General features: G+C 37.8%; 1 pseudogene across 1 annotated transcript in view; it reads left to right on the top strand.

Annotated features, from left to right (window-relative positions):
* Nucleotides 1-15,750, top strand: part of Dcdc1-ps1 (doublecortin domain containing 1, pseudogene 1) — a 411,937-nt pseudogene that overhangs the window by 326,243 nt on the left and 69,944 nt on the right. The window contains 2 exon segments of the transcript NR_175340.2: nt 1,783-1,875; nt 12,330-12,508. The product of NR_175340.2 is annotated as a doublecortin domain containing 1, pseudogene 1 (transcript).

Below are 15,750 nucleotides of genomic sequence, written 5' to 3' on the forward strand. Positions count from 1 at the left end.
TCTTTCTGTGATAAGATTTGTTTCACTTTATTTCATGCGTATGGGTGTTCTGCTTGCCTGGACATCTGTGCACCGCAGGTGTAGGATGCCCTTGGAGGCCAGAGGAGGCCATTGGATTCCGGAACTGGAGTTACAGATGGTTGCAAGCAATCATGGGTGCTAAGACTCAACCTTAGATCCTCAGGAAGAGCAGTGCTCTTAAATGCTGAGCCATCTCTTCAACTCCTCCATTTAATTCACAAACAGCTGTTTGCAGTATGCGTTTTCTCTGAGTGTGATTGTGGGTACGTCCTATAAGTTTTCACACACATAATTTTAACTGCACACCAAATAGCTAGTTATTGGTCTCCAACTGGTAAAATAGCATTTTGAGAAAGATACTGTGCTTTTAAACTATATCATATTGTTGAGATTGTAAAAATTTGAACTTTTGTGTGTATGATTTATCACAATAAATGTAAGATTTTTGAATGTTATGTTTGTTAATTTTGGATATGTGTGTATGGACAGTGTATATATTTGTTCATCTGTGAGGGCATACACATGCCTCAGTGTGTGTGTGTGTGTGTGTGTGTGTGTGTGTGTGTGTGTGTGTGTGTGTAAGTCAGAGGATGCCCTTGGGTGTTGGTTCTCCCTTATACTTGAAGTGGGGTCTCTCTTGTTGTTTGCTGCTATACTGTGTATTCCACACCCAAACTTACACACAGAAGCTGGCTGGGTTGTGAGCTTCTGAGGAGTATCCTGGATCTGTCTCTTATTTCTCCGGGTTTGTGCTCTGCTTTGAGACATGGGCTACATGCCCAGCATTGACATAGATTCTGAGGATCAAAATTTAAAAAATCACTAGTCTTGCACCAACCCATGTGAGGTATATTTATTTTTTTCATATGTGACAAATATTACTAACACTTCAGAAATTTTTGAGAAAGACATTCTCTGTAAGCAGTTTATAATGTGTTTAAGTAGTAATAAGTTGCATTTACTAATTTTAGTGATAGACTATTTTAACTAATTGTTGGTTTTCAGGACAGGATCTTGCTTTTGACCAATCTGGGCTTTTGACCCTCCTGCATCAGCCTCCTGTGTGCTGGGGTTACCAATGTGTATCACCTTACCGTGATTTTACTTATTGCTTAAAGATTACAAACTGCAGATTTGTCTAACATGTGAGATGAGGATTTAGGCCCAGTACTGTAAACATACACACATATATACATAATTAAAATTCACCCAATAGCTTGAAACCTCCTGGTGATGCCATACATTCTCCCACAGTCAGTGTGTGCATCTTAGTTCTTTGCATATCTGTGAGTTTCCCTGAATTTTTCTGTTTTCACTGGTTTTTCTATATTTGTATGGTTATTTATGTCATTGTCGCTGTAAACGACTCTTACATTTTGTCTTTTGCCTTGGTGTTTTTTTTCTTTCTGTTATGAAATTGCCAACTTTGGCTCAATTTAAACAGTTTCTTTCTGTTTACAATTAAGTCATTTATTTCTTTTTTTTTTTCCTTTTTTTTTTTTTTTTTTGAGCTGGGGACCGAACCCAGGGCCTTGTGCTTGCTAGGTAAGTGCTCTACCACTGAGCTAAATCCCCAACCCCCAAGTCATTTATTTCTTAATTACTTTCATTTGAGTTCTTTAAATAGCAAATGGCTAGACTGAGAATCTTAATTCAATGTGAGTCTTTTCCTATCACGCAGTGGATATCCGACATCAACTGGTAGTTTGGAGTGGCATTCAACCTTGCTACACTCTGCCTCTGTTTTCTGTTTCATTTTAGGTGGTCCACAGAGCGCAGAGGGACCAGTAAGCTCAGCCCATGGAAACACTCCAGCGCTGACAATCCTCTGTGGAACAAGCTGACATACATGTGGTCAGTACCTCCCAGCAGTGAGCTTAATGAGGTTGTATGACTTTACGTCCATGTACCTTGTGAATTTCAATATTTAAAAAAATCTTGTTAACTCTGTTCTTTACCAGATAAAGGATAGAAATCCTTCACTGTGGAAACAAACTGATCTGGTATTTTCTTTTTTCTTGTAATCCATCAACTTTTATTTCATATATTTTGAAATGCAGGCACACATATGATCAGAATAGTGTATTTCTCCAAGTAAAGTCAGACTTATCATTATGTAGAAATTCTATCCACTTCTAATAAAAGTATCAGTTATTCAGTGACGACAAAAGCATCCCAAAATGTTGGTTACTGTATGCCTAGTGTGTCTTCTCTCCATCATGGGACTTGTTAGCTTTGTATACTTTTGGAAGGGAACCAATAATGAATTTAGTTTGTTGGATGGAATCTTCTTGACTATCCTACCTACACATGTGCCTGAATTACTATCTTCTTTCTGTTTATCAAGCCTCATCTGTGCCTCATCCAGCTTTTTACTCTTTTATAGCAGCCTTTTTGTCCTTACAGTTTTCTTCATTTAATGGTTTATACATTGCTTGTTCTATTTCATTCCTTTGAGGACTAGTGTTAGTTTAACTACCCTGAACATTCTAACTTGCATAAATAAATTATCAAACACAAAGTTAATAAGTATGTTCTGTCTTCTTTTTAGTAATACAGACATTAAAATAGTTATGATTTATGCTATGAGGAATTATTGCCATGGGTTTAAGTTTTATTGTTAAAATCACCACAGTATATTAATATTTTGCATGCAATCAATATGTATTTCCACTTACCTTAAAGTTTTCATCTTATATCTCAGACCCTGTGACCTAAGGTTACTTTCCTTGTGGTCCACATACCTTTCATATAGGTAGTACCTAACAGATAAATTTCACCTATCAAAAATGCCTTTACTTTGCCCTTGTTCATGTGAGTCTATGCTCCTAAATTCATTGGCCATTACTTGTAAAATTAAGAGAAAGAACTGGGGCATTAAATTAGCCAGAGTTAGATGGATAGACTGTATCTTCCAAAATGACCGGGTCTCAGGGTCCTGCTGCTTCTTGAAATGTTTGGGGAAGAAAGTACTTAAAGAGCAGGGAACTCAAATTAAGTACAACCCATTTCACTTCAAGTCTGCATTCATTTCATTTGAAAGACTCACATTCCCAATCTCATCTTCACATAATTGATTTGAAGATTTGGCATTCATATTGTGGAATTCAGAGCTGTTATGGGCACTGTGTTCACTACTTTTATTCCAGATTTTACCTCCAATTTTATGTTGTATTTATTGTCTGTAATGTGTTTAGATGACAGGGGGAGAGCAGGAAGATAGATGTGGCCCCTGACTCCCAAATCTTACACTTAAAATATAGGCTATAAGAAAATAGAGAGTAAAGCAGGAAAGGGAGGCCAAGGGGAGGAATAAAGGGTGAAGTGAGGAGAGAGAGGAAACCCATGTAATATGTGTCAAGGCTGAATAAGCAGGGAAGGCTGAATGCTGAGGAAAAAGAAGTCAGGCTGGGGAGCCTGAATAGGCCTGAAAATTGATTGGCAATGTTGCATCTAGGTGAACCATCACCAACCACTGAACTGAGTATCCAGTTCTTTCAGTTTGATGACAAGACGTGTTCAGAATACAGTGATGAGGGACTGAAGAGGTAAGAAATGCGAATGCTATGGAAATGCAAAGTTCTCTTCACAGTATCTCAGCCTGACCTCATGCCAAAAAGCACTGAAGCTGATCCAGGACCCACCCCAGGACACTCTTTAGATATGATTCATCATAAAAGGAAACCAATGTCATTTAATAAAATCTAGTTAATAAGCTACAGATTTGCATGTATACAAGGGCCCCAGTATCTTAAAATATATTAAAGCCCAGTGAAAGCAGACAACTGATCCATTCTTCTGGTTTATATAAAATTCATTGGAATTCTTTATAGGAATGAACTCTCACACTAGTTTCTCAAACTTTGAAGGAAACAGAAATTGAAAAATTATAGTTCTAAGTCTTCAAAGGCAAGGAATAATGAACTTTTTATATTCCGGGATAAAATCATCAGAATTAGCGAGTTTAAAGAGGCTTAAGATTTTTGGAATATATTACAAGATAATCATCTTTACTAAATTAAAACACATCTCTTCAGATAGGCCAATGATAGAAGGAAGTTAAAATTATAATTTTTTCATTGACCAAAGGTGATAAAATGCATGTACAATAGGGATATGAAGACACATAACAGGACACTGCATCCACATCTGGACCAGGAACCTTTTAACAATGATTTAGTCTTTTGAAATTTCATGCAAACTTAGAAACTGTTTTAAAGAAAGGAAAAGGGGAGAAACACAACCTTGAACATGAACAAACAAGGAAATCAAAGGTTTAGTTATTCACCACTAACAAGTAGACAAAATAGGGCCAATACAATCAAGGAGCTGAAGTTGTTGGTTAAGAGCTGACTTCAGAATTGACACATCTCTGTGTGAAACATAAATGAAAAAGAAAGGGGAATTATCCACTGAAGGGAGCACCAGGGCCCTCCAAGGGTCTCCTGACAATGCAGCTGTGCTGTGGAGTGGCATGAACACAGAGAAGACCAATAAAGAAATAAGTGGGAAGATCAGAATCCCAACTGAGAAAATGGAGGGGGAGAAGCAGCCTCAGCCAGTTTAATTATCCATGTTTTTGTTGTCCTTCATTATCCTGAGGCTATGTTTCACTGTTTGCATGAAGGACAAAGTCTTGAATGGGAAACTAGTCATGATGGCAAAGCTCTCTGATACCAGCACTTGGGAAACTGAGGCAGGAAGATTATAAATTTAAGACCATCCTAGGCTACCTAGATAGTACCAGATCGGTCAGGATTACATAGTGATAACTTGTCTCAGAAAACCAAACAAAAACCAAAAATCAAACAAAGAAGAAAGCAGCCTATGAGGACAAGAATTAAGATAGTTTAATATTTTTATTACACATATTTGTGAGGTGTGTGTGTGTGTGTGTGTGTGTGTGTGTGTGTGTGTGTAGGCCACATTATTCCTATGAAGGTCAGAGGACAACTTGTGGTAGTCAATTCTCTTCTTTTCACCAAATAGGTCCTAGGGATTGAATTCAGGTCCTCAGCCTTGGTGACAACCACTTTTACCTGCTGAGCCATCTTACCCTCCCAATAATCAAAATATCATAAAAGGAAGAGTTGATGTTGCTAGTGAAGATATTTGGAAAGTGAATTTTTCATGTCTGACAGTTTCACTGAAGCAGAGAGCTCTTTTGAGTTTCTTCCTCTTACCTAGAAATTCAAGACCCCATTTGAAGGTAGCACTGCATCCATGGAGCAGAGCAAATATTCACAGTAGCCACCACTGTCAGAAGCAAATTGAACACTAAATATAGCAAAACCACCAAAGGGCTTAACTATCACAGCTCAGATTTGTTCCCCAGAAATATAGTTTATATGGTCTCTTAATCGCTTTTATGTTGCTGTGATACAGCACCATAACCAGAGCAACTTATAAAAGAAAGTATTTAATTTGGTTTATGTTTCAGAGGGACAAGAGTTCATAATGGCAGACCAAAGGAACAGCTGATAGTTCATATCTTGATCCATAACCAGAAAGCAAGATTGAGTGTTAACAAGAAAAGGCATGGACTTTTGAAACCTCAAACATATCTTCTTCAACAAGACCATACCTCCCTATCTCTCCCAAAGAGTTCCTCCCAAATGGGAAACAAGTATTCAAACTCTATGTGAGCCATTTTCATTCAATCACCCTCAGGGAGGTACTGAAGAACACCTAGTTCACGCCTTCATTCTGTAAAATGACAAACACACAGGCTAAATATGAAAAGAATCAATTCTCTTGTTTTGCCCTTCCATGTTGAAAAGGGGTGAGAAATGTCAGTAATTTTACACCCAAATGTCAATGTAAAATTAATATGTGTGACATGTGTATGTGACATGTGTTTGTGGTGTGTGTGTGTGTGTGTGTGTGTGTGTGGTGTGTGTAGAAACCAGAAAAGACTCCTGTGTTTCTCCTCAGAAATTGTCTATTTTTTAAATTTTTTTACAGTCTCTTCATTGGCCTATAATTAAAAAGCAAAAGAAACTAAAAACTAATGAGAACAGCAATCCATTTACGGAGTTAGGAGAGTAAGAGTTTGAATGAACCATTAGAAGTTAGGTAGAAGGCTGGGCAGGAGAGGCAGCTCAGTGGTAGCGGATATTCCTAGCATACATACATACATGTGATCATACATATTGTTTGACCACAATACCATAATAAAATGCAAAATTAGGAAGAAGGAAATAAAATACTAAGTTATAAAACAAAAACTGACAGACTAGACTAGATAGATATGTATATAGAGACATCAAACAAAAAATGTGTTCTCTGAAAATATTAATAAAAATATATACACAGATACACTTACTAAGAACATTTGGATAAAATGAAATAATATTAAGAATAAAAGGAAAAATATATCTCTGATTATATAATCATTATGTACTATATAAATATAATAAAGGTTTATTTCAAATATCCCTTTAATAAATATGTACAATTTATTGTACATATAATATATATAATGAAGGGATACTGTAAATAAAGGAATATTATAAATAACAGTGAAAAACTCAAAATTTTTGGACAAAAGTAGTATGTTAGACAGGAGTCAGGAAGAGTTCAGAAGGGCTGGTGAGCTGGCTCACTGGGTAAAATTATTTGCCTAATGACCAGAGTTCCATCCCTCGAACACATGTGGTACAAGGAGAGAACTGAGCTGGCCCTGGAAAATTGTTCTCTGATCTCTAGCACACTATTGCACACCCAATATTCATAACCATAGTGCCCTCCCAACACAAAACTAAATTCTAGTTAACAAGAAATGCAAGCCTTCCAGTTTGAACCTGCACCCAGTGCAGATGTGACACACTGGCTCTGCACCCACTCCTACAACACCCAGAGGAAGCCCTACTCCTAGGTACTCTAAAACACCCAGGATCACAGGTGCTATGACATGCCCAGGGTCACAGGATCATAGGATCTCAGAGGAAGTTTGACTCCTAGGAGATTGGACACACCCAGGATAACTGGAGCTCTGATACACTCAAAATCACAGTTGAGGCCACAACATCTTTCCAAACACCTGGCATAAATGGGACCCCCACAGGAACCAGGGAAACACAAACCCCCGCCCAGCCAGAGGCATGAGTTCCTTCTGGCTTGTATCTAATTCCCATGCAAACCCAGGGCTCTGGCTTGCCACCCTTGTCTGCAAAATCCAGAGAAAGCTTGACTCGCAGGAGCTCTGACACAACAGGATTTTAGGATTACAGGGACCTAGAATCACAGGATCACAGAGACAGCAGGACTCTGAGGAATTCTGACACAACCAGAATCACAGGAGGGACAGGCTTCAGTCAGAGACAGTAAGAGCAGTTAGCACTAGAGATAACAAGAAAGGGAAGCAAAAGAACATAAACATCAGAAACCAATGCAACTCGACAACATCAGAACCCAGTTCTCCTACCACATCTAGCCCTGGATACCATAATACACCAGGAAAGCAAGATTCAGACCTAAAATCCCATCTCATGATTGTGATAGAGGACTTCAAGAAGAACATAAATAACTCACTTAAAGAAATACAGGAGAATATATGTAAACAAGTAGAAGCCCTTAGAGAGGAAACAAATCTCTTAAAGAAATACAGGAAAACACAATCAAATGGGTTAAGAAATTGAACAAAACCATTCAGGATCTAAAAATGGAAACAGAAACATTAAAAAAAGCACAAACTGAAACAACCCTGGAGATCTAGGAAAGAGATCAGGAGTCACAAATGCAAGCATCACCAACAGAATACAAGAGATAGAAGAGAGAATCTCAGGCATAGAAGAAATCCTACAAGACATTGACACAACAGTCAAAGAAAACACAAAAAGCAAAAATCTCCTAACTCAAGACATTCAAGAAATCTAGGACACAATGAAAAGACTGAACCTAAGAATAATAGGTACAGAAGAGAGGGAAGGTTCCCAACTCAAAGGGCCAGTTCAACAAAATTACAGAAGAAAACTTCCCTAACCTAAAGAAAGAGATGCACATAAACATACAAGAAGCCTGCAGAACACCAAACAGATAAGATCAGAAAAGAAATCCCTCGTGTCACAAAATAATTAAAACACCAAATGCACAGAACAAAGACAATTGAAAGTGGTAAGGGTAAAGGTAAAATAATATATAAAGGGAGACCCATCAGAATTACACCAGACTTCTAAACAGAGACTATAAAAACCAGAAGATCTTGGGCAGATGTCATACAGACGCTAAGAGAACAAAAATGCCATCCAAGACTGTTATATCCAGCAAAACTCTCAATTACCATGGAGGGAGAAACCAAGATATGCCATGGCAAAACCAAATTTACACAATATCTTTCCACAAATGCAGCCCTACAGAGGACAATAGAAGGGAAACTTCAATATAAGGAGGGAAACTACACTTAAGAATAAGCAAGAAAATAATCTTTTCACAATAAACCCAAAAGAAGAGAACCACACAAGCATAATACCAACCCTAACAACAAATATAACAAGAATCAATAATCATTGGTATTCAATATCTCTCAAAATCAATGGACTTAATTCCCCAATTAAAAAGACATAGACTAGCAGGATGATACAAAAACAGGACCCAGCATTTTGCTGCATAAGGAAACACATTTCAGTGACAAAGACAGACATTACCTCAAAGTAAAAGACTGGAAAAAAATTTTCCAGTCAAATGTCTCCAAGAAACAAACTGGAGTAGCAATTCTAGTACCCAATAAAATACACTTTCAATAAAAATTTATCAAAAAAGATGGGGAAGGACATTACATATACGTCAAAGGAAAAATCCACCAAGAGAAACTCTCCATTATGAACATCTATGTCCCAATTGCAAGGGCACCCGCATATGTAAAAGAAACATTACTGAAGCTTGAATCACATTGAACCTCACACAATAATAGGAAACTTTAACACCACACTCTTACCAATGGACAGATCATGGAAACAGAAACTAAGCAGAGACACATTGAAACTAACAGATGTTATGAACTAAATGGTCTTGACAAATATCTACAAAACATTTCATGCTAAAATAAAAGAATATACTTTCTTCTCAGCACCTCACAATATCTTCTCCAAAACTGACCATATTATCAGATACAAAACAAGCCTTAACAGATACAAGAAGATTGAAATAATTCTCGATGTAGCCTATAAGATCACCACAGACTAAGGCTGGTCTTCAATATCAACAAAAACAACAGAAAGCCCACATACACATGGAAGCTAAACAGTGCTCTACTCAATGATAACTTGATTAAGGAAGAAATAAAGAAATTGAAGCCTTTTTAGAATTTAATGAAAATGAAGGCACAACATACCCAAACTGATGGGACACAATGAAAGCAGTGCTAAGAAGAAAACTCATAGTTCTAAGTGCTTTCAAAAAGAAACTGGAGAGAAAGCTCTAGAACAAAAAAAAAAAGGCAAATACACCGAAGAGGAGTAGCAGAAAATAATTAAACCCAGGACTGAAAGCAATCAAGTAGAAACAAAGGGAACTATACAAAGAATCAACAAAACAAGGAGCTGATTCTTTGAGAAAAATCAAACAAGATAGATAAACCCTTAGTCAGATTAACCAGTGGGCACAGAGAGATTATCCAAATTAACAAAATCAGAAATGAAAAGGGAGACATAACAACAGAAACTGGAGAAATTAAAAAAAATATCAGATCCAACTACAAAAGCCTATACTCAACAAAACTGGAAAATCTAGATGAACTGGATGGTTTTCTAGACAGATACCATGTACCAAAGTTAAATCAGGATCAGATTAACGATCTAAACTGTCCCATAACCCCTAAGAAGCAGTAATAAAAAGTCTCCCAACAAAAACTCCCCAGGACCAGATGGTTTTAGTGCAGAATTCTATCAGACCTTCAAAGAAGACCTAATATCCATACTTCTCAAAGTATTTCATAAAATAGAAACAGAAGGTACACTACCTAATACATTTATGAAGTCACAGTTACACTAACACCAAAGCACAAAGACTAAACAAAGAAAGAGAACTTCAGATCAATTTCCCTCATGAATATTGAAGCAAAAGTACTCAATAAATCTTGCAAACTGAATCCAAGAACACATCAGAGCAATCATTCACCATGAACCAGCAGGCTTCATCCCAGAGGTTCAATATGTGGAAATCCATCAACGTAATCCTCTATATAAACAAATGCAAAGAAAAAAAATCACATGATCATCTCATTAGATGCTGAAAAAGCCTTTGACAAAATTCAACACCCCTTCATGCTAAAGGTATTGAAAAGAATAGGAATTCAATGTTCATACCTAAATATAGTAAAAGTAATATACAGCAAGCCAGTAGCCAACATCAAACTAAATGGAGAGAAATTTGAAGCAATCCCATTAAAATTGGGACAAGACAAGGCAGCTCTCTCTCCTCATATCTATTTAATATGGTACTTGAAGTTCTAGCCAGAGCTATTGAGCAACAAAACGAGATCAAAGGGATACAAATTGGAAAAGAGGAAATCAAGATATCAATATTTGCAGATGATATAATAGTATACATAAGTGACCCAAAAAATTCCTCCCAAGAACTCCTACAGCTGTTAAACAACTTCAGCTAGATACAAAATTAACTCAATCAAATCAGTAGCTTTCCTCTACTCAATGGATAAACAAGCTGATAAAGAAATTAGGGAAACAAGACCCTTTGCAGTAGTCACAAATAATACGAAATATCTCGGTGTGACACTAACCAAGCAAGTGAAAGAACTGTATGGCAAGAACTTCAAGTCTCTGAAGAGAGAAATTGAAGATCTCAGAAGACAGAAGGATCTCCCATACCCATGCAGGATTAGTATAGTAAAAATGGTCACTTACCTAAAGCAATCTACATATTCAATGCAATCCCCATCAGAATCCCAATTCTTCACAGAGAAAGAGCAATTCTCAAATTTATCTGAAAAAACAAACAAACAAACAAACAAACAAACAACCTCAGGATATTAAAAACCATTCTCAACAATAAAAGAACTTCTGGATGAATCACCATCCCTACCTCAAGCTATACTACAGAGCAATAAAAAAAAACATAATTGCCTAAGAATTTCATGTAATCATTGATTTTAATAGCTGAGTAGTACTCCATTGTGTAAATGTACCACGTTTTCTGTACCCATTCCTCTATTGAAGGACACCTGGGTTCTTTCCAGCTTCTGGCTGTTATAAATAAGGCTGCTATGAACATAGTGGAGCACGTGTCCTTGAAACATGTTGGAGCATCTTTTGGGTATATGCCCAGGAGTGTTATATAGCTGGGTCCTCAGATAGTACTATGTCCAATTTTCTGAGGAACCTCCAGATTGATTTCCACAGTGGTTGTACCAACTTGCAATCCCATCAAAAATGGAGGGGTGTTCCTATTCCTCCATATCCTCGCCAGCATCTGCTGTCATCTGAGTTTTTGATCTTAGCCATTCTGACTGGTGTGAGGTAGAATCTCAGGGTTGTTTTGATTTGCATTTCCCTGATGACTAAGGATGTTGAACATTTGTTTAGGTACTTTTCAGCCATTTGATATTCCTCAATTGAGAATTCTCTGTTTAGCTCTGTACCCCAATTTTAATAGTATTATTTGATTCTCTGGAGTCTAACCTTTTGAGTTCTTTGTACATATTGGATATTAGCCCTCTATTGAACATAGGATTGGTAAAGATCTTTTCCTAATCTGTTGGTTGCCGTTTTGTCCTATGAGCAGTGTCCTTCGTCTTACAGAAGCTTTGCAGTTTTGTGAGGTCCCATTTGTGTATTCTTGATCTTAGAGCATAATCCATTGGTTTTCTGTTCAGGGAATTTTCCCCTGTGCCTATTTGTTCGAGGCTCTTCCCCACATTCTCTTCTATTAGTTTCAGTGTATCTGGTTTATGTGGAGCTCTTTGATTCACTTGGACTTGAGCTTTGTACAAGGAGATGAGAATGGGTCAATTTGCATTCTGCTACATGCTGACCTTCAGTCGAACCAGCACATTTTCTAGAATGTTTCTTTCCACTTTCTAGAGTGTTTCTTTCCTTTGATACTTAAAAAATGATCAATTTTTAAATAAACTATTAGATACTTTTAAAACTGATCAATTTTAAATTAAGAAAAATCCCTAAAGTTCTTTCTTATGTGAAACAAACAAGTAATAACCAAAACAACCAACCCAAACCTAGAACTCTTTGGAGTAGCTCAGATATCCTATAAGTGTCTGCAGAATTAACAGAACAGTTAGAGACACAACCACCCATATTATTTGTTACTTTTATATTTTTCATGTCTTCCCGAAGGAATTTGACTGGCCAATAGAAGGCCTACTGAACCCAAACAGCTCTCCCATGAAGAGGCCAGTAAGTAAGACACCAGAGCAGCATGTCCCTGTGCGACTCAGAGTTCTAAGGAATGGAGACAAGAAAAACATCAGGTCCCTGGTGATTGGCCCGGAAATCTCACCTGGATGGAAATTACAGTAAGAGCAATAACCTGTTCACACTCACCCTGCAGACACTTTCCAGGTTTTATGGATGAGTCTCTTCTCCATCCTTTGTGTTTTCTGGAGTAAACATATATTTATATAAAGGGCCCTATCTGAAGATAAAAACATATGCAAAGTTTTATTTAGTTCCTATATCAAATGCTTAAATTGTTCTCTTGTTTTCATCTAAACACTCACAGAAGAGTAACTCAGAAATGAGTGGCTGAAACTTAAACAGCTGTCTGTATTTTCAACAAGCATTTTTGAGTTTTACTAGTGTGCCTAGAAATAAATGAACTCACAACGTGCTTATTAGAGTTAGCTTTTAAATTGTTTAATTGTTGTAATAATTATCCTTACATATTTTGGGTTAAGAAACACAGTTCTCTGAAGTACTAAGAAATCGTTGATCTGTAGTTGAAAGTTACCCTGGGTTCAAATAAAACCATCTCAGACATCACACATTTCTCTACCACTGGAGATAGATCACCTGCTGTATGTTTCTATTTTATGACAAAGGGAATCTTGGATTGCTGGAGAGCTTTGATGGAAAGAATGAATTAAACACATTGTTTCTCATAATTACCAGCGATGTTACCTCCTGACCCTTCTTCTGAGATATTTAGGACATCTGAGGCTGCTGATAATAGTTTAATATTACTCTCTTCACATCGATTAACTATACTTCATACATCACTGAACAATGAGTAACATTCAGATTGGCTGTCCGCTGAACTGCCTGTAAAGACGATAAAGTAAAGAATTAATCTTCAAAGTAAAGTCAAGCCTGAAATTGAAATCTTTGACGCATACATCTCATAATTAGCTCATTCTGCTTGATGTAAGATGTGAGGGCAATGCCCTTAAAAGGGGTCTGACTTTTTCTAAACACCCGAAGTTAACACATTTCTACATTTATTCCTTTTTATCTTATTTTGTATCTTTAATTGTAATTATAAGTTATCCACAGATAACATCTTAGCACCTTATGTTGAAAGTGCTCACCTTAGTCGAGGAATTCAAAAGTATTTAGAGAGACTGGCAAATTTGAACAACTATCCTGGCAGAGAGTGTGAACTGCCCATTGCTTTGAATGCTCTGCTCGAGGAACAATGTGTCCTGATTCATCAAGCATTCCGACATTAGAGAATGTGCCACTTTGCTCACCACCTGAATTACTTTTGCCCAAATAATTAAAACACAGTGGCATTCATTTGGCAAGAAAATCCTCTCAAACAGAGATGAATGTTTCTTTGCTGACTGAGACACTTTGGTGCATGATCATCTACAGCAAAGCCCCAGCTGTGTGGAAATACTGGTTAACAAAGGGTTTAAACAGAGGACTCCCAGTGGAAGAATAAGGACATCAACCAATCCAAAATGTGCCCCGCCTACAAGGTGTTCAGGGACAATGATGAAGAAAAGATTGGGGGAATGGCCAACCAATGACTGGCCCAAATTGAGACCCATCCCATGGGTAAAAGTCAATCTTGGACACTCTTAATATACTGTTAAACTAGAAGACAGGAGGCCATCATAACTGTCCTCTGGGAGTTTGACCTAGCAGCCTATGGAAAAATACAGAAATCCACAGTCAAACAGTAGGGAGAGCTCAAGATGTCTTGTGGAAGAGTTGGGAGAAGTGAGGGACTCAAAGGAGATGGGTACTCCCCAAGAAGACTAATCTAGTCAACTAACCTGGACCCTTTGGGGGGGTTCCCAAACCACCAAGCAAAGAGCAAGCATGGGCTAGACCTAGCCCCACACCCCCGCAAATATGTAGCAGAAGTTCAGTCTTCATGAAGGTCTACCAACAACTGCAGCAGGGGCTGTCCCTAAATCTGTGGCCTGCCTGTGAATCCCATTCCTCTAACTGGGCTACCTTTTCTGGACTCAGTGGGAGAGAATGCACCTAGTCCTGTAGTGACTTGACGTGCCAGGGTGGGGTCCTCTCCCTTCACAGAGGAGAAGAGGAGGGAGGTATTGAGGGGGTCTGTAAGGGGGACTGAGAGGAGGCTTCAATCAGGAAGTAAAGTAAACAAATAATTAATTAATGAAACTAACAAAATAGACACAGCTAACTCAAGAGAATGGTCATGTGGCCCATTTCCAGAAGAGACACACTGGAGTCTGTATAATGGCATATCAAAGTTGGACAAAATATTAGGCTTCCATTAATAGACCAAGCTAAATATTTTTCAGAAGAAAAGATTCTACTAACACATGGAATACTTTGCTCTCATTAACATGATATGTAAATTGATTTATTTATAAAATGTTGAGCTATTGTGACTGTATACATACATGCGTGAGCACGCACACACACACACACACACACACATGTATGTGAAATATTGATAGAAATCCATTTTATCACTGCCTTGCTCTGGCCACAGCATCCTTCAGCCACACAACAGCTCACTGTGGATGGTTTTGAGGGATTCCTGTTAGTATTGGTTCCAGCATCTACAAAACCCGAGGACATCACCTGCCTCTCTGTATCATGATCACACGCTGTCCTGTTGCTTCCTCACTCAGTATGTGCACTTCCTGCTTTGTCACATCAAGAAATAAACCATTAGAGAACCCCTTTAATGTCACCATTAAAGACCTACAGTAGGCGCCAAACCAGTGCTCACAAATGAATAATCAGCTGTATTTAATCCATTTTTTATTTCCTAAAATATACCAGTTATTAAAACTGCACAGAAAAGTTCACTCACTTGAAAACTGGAATAAAGCTATATTCCAATCAAGCATTCTTATTCTGATCATCATTGTTTAAAATTTGTTTAGGTATGGATTCATAGTGGAAGTAAACAAAACATTACAGGGAAAATTTATGTCATCTCTTGTTAAGGAGGTCCAGGAGTCGCCTCGCAAACCACACAGACCCCAATCTCAGTCAGACTTGGATAGTTTATTGACACCCCAAGACTTATCAATTGGGGCCTATAGCTCTGAAAACTACCAATCCTATGTATTTCTAGGTGACAGTTTATAAACGCTAAAACTGTAAAACTCACAGTGAGCGCATAGACAGGTGCTGGAGGCGAGGTCAGGTGGTTGGCCCTAACTCAAGCTACTTTAGATGTAACAGTTCATATTGACCTTTAATTTGAGGGGTCCAAAGTGAAGCTTATACTTGCGGAGTTTCATAAGATTAGCAAACCGCGAGACAAGCCTGGGAAACAGAAGAGACTGCTCCCTGCACACACATCTCGGACGCCAGAGGA

This window comes from Rattus norvegicus, chromosome 3 (assembly GCF_021556685.1).
Source record: "Rattus norvegicus strain SHRSP/BbbUtx chromosome 3, alternate assembly SHRSP_T2T, whole genome shotgun sequence".
NCBI classification, from domain to species: Eukaryota; Metazoa; Chordata; class Mammalia; order Rodentia; family Muridae; genus Rattus; species Rattus norvegicus.